Below are 12,418 nucleotides of genomic sequence, written 5' to 3'. Positions count from 1 at the left end.
TTGAGACGATGTAACCAAATTATAAGTGGATCGGTGAAATTTGAGGTACGGTACATAAAATAAATTGTACTTTTTAAACTAATAATAAGGAAATTAGCAAGGCGGATAATCTTTCTGTCACGCCCTCTGGCATGCGGAATGAGTGCCCAGTACAGGTCAAAATTAAGTTTGAGAGAGGGGAGGAGATTGTTCAACAGTCTATGAAGAAGATTGAGAGGGGGTTGAATTCCTTTACATTCGATGAACAGATGTTGAATGGTTCCTGCTTCTCCGCACCATCCGCAAAAAGAAGAAATGTCTGTATTAAGATGATGGAGTACAGTGAGCGACGGTAAAATATTGTGAAGGAGTTTGTATTGAATATCAGCCTCTTTTTTAGGTGTTGGTAGTTGATAGATAGATAGCCAGTTCACTTTTGTAGATGGATCGAGAAATCCAGTATCATGCCAATGTGAGCTTGATGAGATTGTCGTGTTATCTAGTTCTTTCCTGTAGATTGTGTAGATGGCTTTAGAAGAAGCAGTAAGTCCATTTTCGGAAGAAGCCAGAGTGAAGTTGATCGGAGTTACTGGAACAGACAATAAATCAGAGTATTCGTGTTGACAGCCTGAGTCATTAAAATATGTAGGAAAAACTTTAGAGAGTGCAGTTCGAATGAGTAATGTTTCACGTTCGACGAGACGCGATGATGGTTGTCGAAGTCCTCTTGGAAAGTTCTTTTGGAGACAGCTACTCTCAATCCAAAGACCGGTTGAGTGGTTTATCAAATGGCGAACTAGTTTCACTCCGCATGCCATCAGGCGCGTCGGAAAAAAATTATCAACATCAATTGCATCAATAATATGAAAACTACTTAAGGGCATGTTAATTGCATGGCTGAAAGAGAGGGATTGTGTCACAATTCGAGCTCCAGATGTCAACCAAGCTCGCAGAACTTCACTATAGTAAACTGGAAGACTTGTGTAAAACTTAGGATCAATTCTTGTAAAGAACAAATGGTAATCAAATCCTAATTTACAATACTGTCTCAGAAAATGAGCCATAAAGTCATTTACTGGATGAGAATTTAACGAAAGAAACCGTTGAATAATCGAAAATCTGTAAGTTAGAACACGAGCTTGGAGACAAGCTAGCCCCAGCCCTCCTTCGTCAGGTTTTTCATACAACACTTCTTTCTTTAACCAGTGCCGCTTATTTGACCAGATAAAATTCACAATTAAATTCTGAAGTTCGTTTAATACATTTTCAGGAGGAGAAAGAACTGCAAGAACATGAAATATTTTTGATGCAGCGAGCTGGTTTGCAATCAATACCTTGCCTTTAAATGAGAGTGAGTTCGATAAACGAGACCACGAAATGAAAGTCTTATTAAGTCTTTCTTTACATTTAATCCAGTTTTGTTTAGAATAATTAAAGGTGTTCCCTAAATGAACTCCTAAAAAAGGGAGACCTTCACTATTCCAAGAAAAATTGAGGGGTTTATCATTCCGCCCTTTCCAACGGCCGACCCAAAGGCCTTGTGATTTTTTTGTATTTAAACATGCAGCAGAGGCCAGACTAAACATATTGTAAGTTTGTTCAACTAATTCAAAGCCAGCATCGGCTGTAACAAATATCGATACATCGTCTGCATATGCAGATACTACACAACGTTTGTTAATAGCAGGGATATTTAATGCATGATTTGACACGTTCTCTCTTAGTGAGTTCAGGAGAGGCTCAATGGCGAGAGTATATAGCAACCCTGATAGAGGGCATCCCTGTCGTATTCCTTTCTCAAAGGGGAAGGGAGCTGTCAGGGATCCACACACTTTAATAAGGCTTTCAGCCCCTTCATACAGAATTTGTATATAAGATATAAAATGACTTCCAAAGCCCATGCGTTTCATAACATTGAATAAATAAACATGATCTACATTATCAAATGCCTTTTTCTGGTCCAAGTTCAATACAGCCAAAGAAATATTATCAGTGTTTGCATAGAACAAAATATCTCTAATGAGATTAATGTTGTCATAAATAGAACGACCGGGGATACAATAACTTTGGTCTCTTCCAATAACATGGTCAATGCATGATTTTAGCCTACTGGCAAGCAGCCTAGCAAAAATTTTATAGTCTGTGTTGAGGAGGGAGACGGGACGCCAATTTGAAATATCAGCGAGGTCTCCTTTTTTGGGGAGTAAAGTAATGACCGCCCTCCTAAAAGAGTATGGTAAAAATCCAGATTCAAGAGAGGAGGTAAGAACTTCGAGAAAATCATCTTTGAGCATGGGCCAAAAGACATGATAAAATTCAGAGGTAAGTCCATCGATACCAGGAGACTTATTTTTGCCTAGCTGCTTGACAGCGTTATCAAGTTCTTCTACAGATATTGGATTCTCAAGGTCCTTTGATAAGGACGGATCAAGCGTCTTGATATTTACAAGTAAACTATTGATGGCGCTCTTGTCAGTTGGCTTTCGAGTGTAAAGAGATTCATAAAATTCCCGAACATGATTTTTTATCTCAGAAGGGTTCTCCGAAATACGTCCCGAAGCGAGCCGAATGCGGGATATACTTTTTGATAAGGAATTCTTTTTTTCTAAGTTGAAGAAAAAATTGGAGCATGAGTCTGTTTCATTTGTGTATTTAAAGCGAGACCTCACAAGAGCTCCGCGTGCTTCATTTTTCAGTAACGAGTTTAATGCATTTCTATGCTCGTCGAGAGTATATTTATCTTGTTGGCTAGATTCTTTTGCGCTCTGAAGTTTATCAATCTCTTTGTTAATTTCTATTAGAGCTTGCCTTTTCCTTTGTACTATTTTTTTGCTATACATTTGAGTAATTGATTTTATATGAACCTTGCCGAAATCCCACCAAGATGCAAGATTCGGGAAGTCATTTTTTTCTTTTTGCCAATCTGACCAAAAAAGACGAATAATATCAATGTAACTTTCGTCTTCCAAAAGAGTGTTATTAAAAATCCAATATGCACTTTTTCCTTTAGCTCGTATTGGAAATTTCAAGGTTAGAGAAACTGCAGAGTGGTCAGATAAGGAACAAGGTATAATTTCACACTTATGAATAGAAGAAACTAGACACGATGGTACATAAAATCGATCTAATCTAGACTTTGAAAAGCCCTGTGCACTGGCTGGATTGTGCCGTTGCCAGGTGAATTTCTTTTCATTTGGATTTAGAAAACGCCATGCATCACAAAGAGAAGATTTATTCAGAACATTTTGCAAAGCCGTAACAAGTTTAGGTCTGCGTTCTGTGAGCGTGCACAAACGATCAATCGCAGGATTTTCAGTGCAATTAAAATCACCCACAATCACAATATTATCTTCGCAACAGGTGGATATATGACAATTAAGGGCATTAATAGCTTTAATTGCCATTTCATCAGATTGAGGAATGAGTGTGTTGTATACATGATAAATACAGTTATTATGGGAGAGCTTGTTATACAATATATAGCCATCAAAAACAATACAAGTAGATAAAATATCGACTTGAGAATTATTAACCAAAGTTGTCACTCCTGACCCTCGAGTAATACCGGGTGAGCAAAAAGGTTTATGCGACCAGTTGCTCCAGCAAGGATTGCTATCTTTAAGGTGGTAAGTTTCCTGTAAAAATACAACGAGCGGGTTGCATGCAATTTGCTCAACATAAACTCGGAAGGAGGCATTTTGAGTTTGGGAGGAGCATCCTCCGGTGTTGAGGGTCAGCATTGACAGTGCCATTATGGCTATAGCAACTTGAGCGTACGTAATGAATGGAGAGAAGGTAAAAAGGAATTAGCTCTCCAGAGTGCTGATCAATTTGTATATCCTCTGCTGCATGTTACGTTTTACTAGGGGGCTGTTTTTCAGGGGCTTTAATTGTTTAACTAGCCCTGGAATATTTGATGTATATTTCCGTGCAATCTGGGCAGGCTTTTTCCGCCCTTTTACGTTTGACAGAAATTTCACAATTTGGCCTTGGGAGAGGGGGCCTTGAGTCAATGGGAGTGCATCTTCCTTCGGGACATCTTCATCCGTTTGGGCATCTTCCCAAGTCATGGAGTCAGTGTCGGTAGATGAATCTCCAACTGTGGAGGATGGGGTAGGAGGGATATTGGGGGTTTGGGAGTCAAGGACTTGCGTTAAGGTTGGAGAGTCTACGGTTTCGGTTTGGGAGGAGGGAGCTTTCCTGGCCACTTTCCGAAGAGGAGAGGGGGCCTTCAGTGTAGTAAGAGTAGTATTGTTTTCGTTTGATTCGGGTGTTAGTTGCTTACGTTTTGAAACAACTTCAGAGAAAGTTCGGACAGGTGATGGGGGAGTTTTCCACACAGGCGAAGGGCACGCAGAAATAGATTTGGGGGGAGGGGACTTGGAGGACACGACTATGGGCGTGGTAGTTGAATTGCTGGACGGCTGAGCAGGTGATGTCAGAGGTATGTGCAGTGGGGAGGATTGAGGCTTCCTGATGCGCGAGGGGGTGGCTGAGGTAGAAAGGGGCCCACAATCACGAGGTGGTAAACTAGGGAAATCAGAGGAGGTGGGTACAGGTGGGGGCATTGTAGTTGCCGCCAAGGGGGGAGGTGATGGTGGCATGGGGTCCGAAACCGTAGTGAGGGGCGGGGAGGATCCGCGCTGGCGCACTCTCGTGTCATTTGAAACTGGGGCAGCGTTTGTCTTTGACTGATTAGTATTTGTGCTTGTTTGAGGTTTCTTACAATTGCGGGAAATATGACCAAATTCACCACAGTTAAAACATCTGACTGACTCAGTTGAAATAAAAACACGATAGTTCATACCTGAAAACACGAAATTAATGTTATCTGGAAGTGTTGTGTTAGGTTTCACTAACACTTGAACGTGCCTTCTAAAACTCATAATATGGTTTAGACGTTTGTCTTTAAATCCTAGAGGTATTGGTTTGCAGTCGGACACAACTTTGCAAAAAGGTGCTAGATTTTCAGTCAAGACAGAATTCGGTAGTTCTGGGTATACATTAGATAAAATGACTCGAGTAGTGGGCCGTACAAGGGGGGTTAGTTCAAGAAAGGCCCCCTCATACTCAAGGCCTTTTTGTACAGCATTGATAACAGCTTCTTTTGATTTTAGATACACAGCTATGCGACCATTAGAGATGCGAGAGGCAGATATTACGTCATTAGCGGGTATAGTTGTAGTAAAGACATTGATATAAGATTGTATCGTTACATTTTCAATAGCTTGAAAGCTTACACCATTGTGACGGGTGACATTTTTAAAATGTCCTACATTGTTTAACAAAAGGCCATCTGCACTTGTGGTACGCTGGCCCTGTACACTACGTTGGTTTTCTTGACTGGCCATGTACGAACCAGTCTAGAAACCTTACAAAAAATAACAGAAAATGTGTTTAAAAAACACTAAAATTGGTAAACCTGACGAAGGAGGATCGAGACTATATCAATCTATAACCCAACACAATTGTAATGGTACAAAAATCAAGGACCAAATGGTCATATAAATCAGTGAAAAACCAGAAAAACCGGAGCTCGAAAAAAACACAACTACCTCACGAAATAAAGAAAGAAAGAAAGAAAGAAAGAAAGAAAGAAAGAAAGAAAGAAAGAAAGAAAGAAAGAAAGAAAGAAAGAAAGAAAGAAAGAAAGAAAGAAAGAAAGAAATAAAGAAATAAAGAAAGAAAAAAAAGGGGGAAAAGAAAGAAAAAAGGGGGAAAAGAAAGAAAAAAAAGGGGAAAAGAAAGAATAAAGGGGAAAAGAAAGAAAAAAGGGGAAAAGAAAGAAAAAAGGGAGAGAGGGAAAGAAAAGGAAAAAGAAGAAGAAGAAGAAAAAAAAAAGGAAAGATGAAAAGGAAGAAAGAACAAAATTAATGATCCCGAAATATTCATAAATGAGCAGAGGCGTACCATGGGTCGCGGCATGGGGGGGAAGGGGCACCAGGAAAAATGTTGAGTCACTTTTCGGGCGCGCAAAGCGCGCTCAACCAGGTACACTTACCTAATAGACACATACTAACGACTATGTCAAAAAGAATATGTATCTTACTCGGAACGCATAAAGCGAGTGCGAAGTGCGAGCTGATTTTTTTTATATTCAAACCTAAAAAGGAATATTATTTTAAATACATTTTGGTAATCATGATACGTAGGTTCTACCTGTTTTACTAAAACAATGCGAGCGCGAAGCGCGAGCTGAAATTTTGTATATATAGTGACCCCCAAACAGAAAAAAAATTTAAGGACTCTTTTTTAAAAGGAATTCATGAAGAGCATACATATCTCACTTTTAGTCATCTAAAACATTTAATACGAGCGCCAAGCGTGTGCTGATTTTTTTTTTTAGAATTACACATGTGGCACTATTGTAGTCATTGTAATCATAAGCACGATGCGTATCTCAAAGACTCACTAATGAAATGCGAGCGCGAAGCGCGAGCTGAATTTTTTTTATATCCAGACCTGGAGAGGGGCATTCTAAGGTTTGTTTATAGAAGTTCATTAAGACCAAACGTATTTCACTAACCAAATCAATGCGAGCGCTAAGCGCGTGCTGAATATTTTGTTATATTCATACCAGAAAAATGACATTTCAATTAAAGACTGTGTTTAAAAGTTCATGAAGAGCAGACATATATTACCAATCCCCTCATGTGAACGTATAAGCACGGACTGGAATTGTTTTATATTCAGACCTTAAAAGGGAGCAGTCCCTTTAAGTAGTCATGAAAAAGAAGCATATGTCACAACACATAATAATAGTAATAATAGCACGAAGTGCGAGGAAAAATATATTTGGTGTATATTGAATTGACACGGGATGTTTCAGTACCAATATTGATCCCCTTGAACAGGGTTATTTATATCATTAAACATACAATGCAATCACCAGAAGTAATGAACATAAATGAATATAATATACAATAATTTCTTCTTCTTCTTCCCCAGTAAGTTTTTCTTTCTTACTCCCTCTTTTTCTAATTTCCCCTGTTTTTTTTTTTTTTGGGGGGGGGGTTGGCCAGGCGATGGGGGAGTGCCCCCCGTAAGTACGCCACTGAATGGGGTGGATAGGGGAAGTGGATAAGGGAGAGAGAGAGAGTCACCTTGCAGGGTTTTTTTTTTTGGGGGGGGGGGCAATGGACAAGAAAAGAGAATGTGTGTCGTATAGGCGGGAAGGGTATAAGCGAAAAACTAGAGTTGAGGGAGATGAACGAATACAGAGACGAATATCATTTCGATATTATATTTTTTGGGGGGTTGGGGTAGGAGACGACCTAAAGTTAACGTGACGTCATTCTTTCGTCATTTTAATGTTAATTTTATTACACAAAAACGTTCTTCATCCTATGCACGTATACATACTCGTAAATATTAATTGTCTATATGTGTCAGTGTTTGACTTCCTGTAAATATGTCAATTTTCTGTTTTATTACGAATGTTCATGTAAAAATACAAATTTTATGTTTATTTATTTATAAATACTTCCTTATGAACCCTTTTTTCTCTACTGTATTATAAAGGTATGCATGCAGGAGAATGGCGATATTATTTCACTCAGTATAAATCATATTTATTATAAGCTTTTGTTTTGTGTTTAATATTGCAATTCGCATCAAAAGTAAATTGGCAAGAAATAATCTGTCTGCATCTAGGTGATGAAGGGAATTAATAATGTAATAGTCAATAAAATAAAGCATAGTATTTTTCAAGTCGAGCTCAATATGAAACGACGACAAATTCAAATTTTCGAAACTATGATTTATTTCGGTAACGTAAAATCATTTTGAGTTTATCACCCAACCGATTTTTTTTAATCCCCCACTGAAATTCAGAAACTCTCGAATTTCAATTCACATTACAAAATGCTTTTGTGAATTCTTAATTAAAATTAAGAATTATTTAAGTCCTTGTACGTAATTAAGAATTATACAACACCTTATTATTAATTGAGTTAAAATTGATTTCTCTTTTTAGAAATAGATAAATATACCGAGCCAATTTGTAAATATGGTGTTGCGAAACAGTGATAAAACATGTTATGAAACAGTTATGTGCTCTTTCGAAGACGATGTTTATGAAAACAATGGGGCGAAAATATCACTTAACCGGTACTTGAGAACGCCAATACAAACAATACTAATGCTCGGAAGCCCTTTGTAATAGCAAAAAATCACTTAGGCTTATACCAAAGCTATTGTCGCGGATGGGCTATATTCAGTCATCCACTCTTCTAAGATTGAATATTGTATTATTTAAGAAAATAAACGTGTTTGCACGTGTGCACCCACGTGCACTTTCTCACACACACCCAAACAACCTCCCAGTCACACACACACACACCGATTACGCAACAACAAGCATGTGTGCTGTGAGTGTGCGTGTGTGGGATGAGAGGGTGTGACTGAAATCTCTACTTGTCCTTGCAATTGACTACCAAGCAATTACTATAAATAAATCGAAATGTCAGCCTAATTTTTTTCAAAAAGGCTGTTTTCGTCATCAAGAGCGAGCCACGCCAAATGTTTCTCTTTGTATATTCGAGCTTGCAATTTATATTATCATTGATATTAATTTTTTTCGAAGTTTCTCTTTGGAAATCAATTCATCTGAGTCTGAGATGTTTCTTACGATCCTAATATTAATTGTATAGCTAGCGGAATGACTGATCTTTAGTACAGATTTTTATAGTAAAGGTCTACTACTTCGTACTTCCGATTCGGGAGAGCAAGATAACGATCAAAATTGATAATTACTTTTCAGCTCGGCGACGATTGAAGCTAACAATGATACTGTTCGATTCTGGACATTATTACTCCACTATCGTTCTCATGGTTCAAAAGCAACATGGTGACGCCTGTGTATTCAAGATAATCCTAACGCAAATAGCCATTTTTCTTTACCTGGGGTAAAAAAAAAACACTGGAAGAGCTCGGTGATATAAGTGGCTTCGCAGATGTAATTTGAACTCGTGTCCCCCCGATTTAAAGACCGATCGAGTCATAACCTGCACATCACGAAGTTTCCGGCCACTCCGAAAAAAGAACACCGGACATATTTTATTGTTTCTTAAGTCTGTAAGCACTTATACGGCTTTTTAGAGATCATGGCTGGAACTCGCAACATCTCAAATTCATCATTTATTATGAAGGCGTCGTCATTGTCATCATCTTCCTCATCATCATCACCGTCGTCATCTATGACAACGATGGTTTCTGTCGATACAGTGTTAGATATCATCACCTGTTTAGTGACTTTTACCACAATGCTGTGTATATTGATGAACAAGAAATTGCGAAAATCGACAAACATTATACCATTCAACATCGTTCTTTGCGACTTTGTTGTAGTGTTCACACAAAGCATCTATCTAACGGTAAGTGAAATATGTATGAATATATTTATGTGTAGTATCATAATCATGGTATTTCGTCACCACTATATCCTGGCCTTGAGATCAGTCTAAAAAGTGGCAGAACGCACTGCTATCTCAATAGGTCATTGGGCTTGTTCGAAAGACTGATAAAAGCTTGTCATTATTTATTGTTTATGGTATGTAGACAAGAATTGGAAGTTAACCACCACATGTTTTCTGGTTTCCGCGGGTGATAAACAGTTAAATAGTTTAGTGTTTACCACGTCGTGGTACGGAAGCTTCAAAGCATTGACGAGTAGACTTGTAAAAAGTTGTATGTCGACCTGCCGAGATACGTTGACTTTAGTAGATTGTAAAATGTTGTATGTAGACAAGTCATGTCGAGAAACGTTGACTTGCCAAGTCGACCTTTCCCACCATTTCGACTTTATAAGTTATCTTGGCAAAATAATGTGCAATCGCCATCACCACATGTATTACTATTTTATATGTCTACTTTGGAAGATACTTATCTTGCCATGTCGACATGTACTAAGTCGACTGAAAAAGATAACTTATCTCACCATGTCCACATATCAGGTATAGCAGTCGACTAGGCGATATAATGTATCCCGCCATTTCTGGTAATTTTTTAATAAAAGTCGACTTTGGAAGATAACGTATCTCTTATGTCGACATGGTTTTTCTTATAAGTTGACTTGGCAAGATAACTATCTCGTCATATCGACATGCCCAATAAGTCAAAAATGGCACGAAGAAATCTCGTCATCTCAAGTAGATGTCAAGTTAGAGCTTCCGTTTATACAGGCAAATAATAAATACGTTTAGATCAATTTATTGGTATCATGATAATTTTCCATTTGGGCTTTTCTTCCATCTCTGTCCGTACAGCCAGTGACCAGTCCCGCCGCTTCGGTCGTAGTACACACTGCAGACTTCGCATCTGTACTGAGCATTCTACTAGCAGCCGTACACCAGTTCACTACCATCCGATTGGACCCGTTCGGCGCCCGCGGCCTCATCACAACACCCCGCATCATCGCCGCTTGCATCATCAGCTGGGTCTTGTTCATACCTGCGGGGATTTTCTTCTTAAGACTTCAAAATTTCGCGGCTTTCTACGCTGCCTTAGCCTCCACCGAGATGGCCCTCCTTCTGTTCACCGGTCTCTTCTATGCTTTCGTCTATTCCACAATCTCAAGTGGTCCAGCTGGTATGGTCTTCTCGGAACAGAGGAAACTCGAGAATAGAAGAGTATTTGTCACTATTGCTCTGATTTACGTTTCGAATTTATTTTTCAGAATATTATATAGACTGCTGTATGCCCTGGCAGGGTTGTTGCCATCGATTGATTATTTTCTTATTGCGAACATCATCTTCGACGTAGGAATGATGTCGAACTCTTTGGTATATTGGTGGCGACTTAAGGAATTTAGATCTGTCGTATTTAAGTGTAGGAAAAACAAAATAACTGATGTGCATGTGTGAAGCATAATATATGTAGACTTTTTGAAAGAAAGGTAAATCTGGCAAGTCATCTGACATTATAACCATGGCTTTAGAATTGATTTCATTCTTCTCAGCATGAAAACAAGAACTTTTTCAAGTTACAGGACCATGATCAAATAAAGTTTTGATAACCCTGCTGAAACGGACTGCGTGTGTCTCACAATGTGCAAATGATTTATCAGTGTGTCGATGATTTCACAATGAGGACAACATTAAAATGTTCACGGTGTGTTCACATGTTCAGATTTATCAGTGTGACACTGCGGAAACCTCGACAGGGGTGTTCACATATTGTACAATGTGAAAATGTGACCCACGCTGTTAATATTTTTGACATAACATATTCGTATCACCTCAAAGTGATACATATTTCACCTTCGATGACGCAATGCGCAAATATTATTACAAATGAATGAAAAGTGAATAAAAGAGGACCAGTTATAGAACATTGTGGTACTCCACATTTCAGGGGCTTGGAATTAGATATTACATTGCATAGCGTTAGGATTAAATTGCAATTTACACACTAGCTGTCGTAGCAAATTATTTAAAAGACCCACAATTTCCCCATTTTTCTTTAACTGATATGAGTAAAGGTATTCTATGATCCAGGTTATAAATGTTAACATAAGCCAAATACGCCGTTTTTAATCGATAACACGAGCATTACACTACTGTGCAATGCTGAAGATGTGCAGTATTTTTGAAACTTTATTAAACATGTAAACGAGATCTATGTTTTTTATGATTCTTGCGTCATTAATGGTTTCGTTTTCGCTGTAATCATTATTGCATATGTGTTGAAGCCCATTTAATTGCATACACTACAAGGCGTTCAGTGAATTGATTGATATTTACATGGGAGACATGGGAAGTTTCAAGGCGTTCATTTTGTTTGTAACAAACACTTGAGATTACAGAAGCAATACATAATAAACAGTAATTTACATGAATGCCCCTTTGTTAACGAAATAAAAATTTCTTAGTGTATTATCAATTACAGAAAAAACAGAGAGTGTGAGGGGTGGAGGTTGTATTATTAGAATTAAGATAGAGGCCCTACTGTTTGCGTTGTCCGTTGTTTGCGATGTCTCTTTTGGCAAATCTGTCGAAATTGTATTTCAAATTTGCACGGTTGGCCATGATATTTAGCCAAATTACGCATTAATTATCCTCAGACGTGTATAAGACAATTGATTTGTTGAAACAAGTGCTTTGATTTTTACACATTAATCTAACACGCATTATTTCACAGAAGGCATTTGAATTCGACCGCAGATACTTAGTTCAGACTTCTATCTTCTTTCATTTCGGCTCAAGCTACTTTGATGCTCAAGAAAACGGGGTCCATGTTCGCTAGAATTTAATGTGTGAACAACAACTTTTTTAAAGGCAAAGATAACGGAGACTTTGGAGTATCTAACCAAATATATAAAATATCTCTCATATTTCGAATAAAAATGTTGATACAATGATATTTTTCGAGTGAGTATATTTCAAATATATATATCATTATTTATTTATTTATTGTAACAATAAAGTGATATCGTTTGCTC

Source organism: Lytechinus pictus, chromosome 19 (genome assembly GCF_037042905.1).
Source record: "Lytechinus pictus isolate F3 Inbred chromosome 19, Lp3.0, whole genome shotgun sequence".
Taxonomy (NCBI): domain Eukaryota; kingdom Metazoa; phylum Echinodermata; class Echinoidea; order Temnopleuroida; family Toxopneustidae; genus Lytechinus; species Lytechinus pictus.
This window is presented reverse-complemented; position numbering follows the sequence as displayed.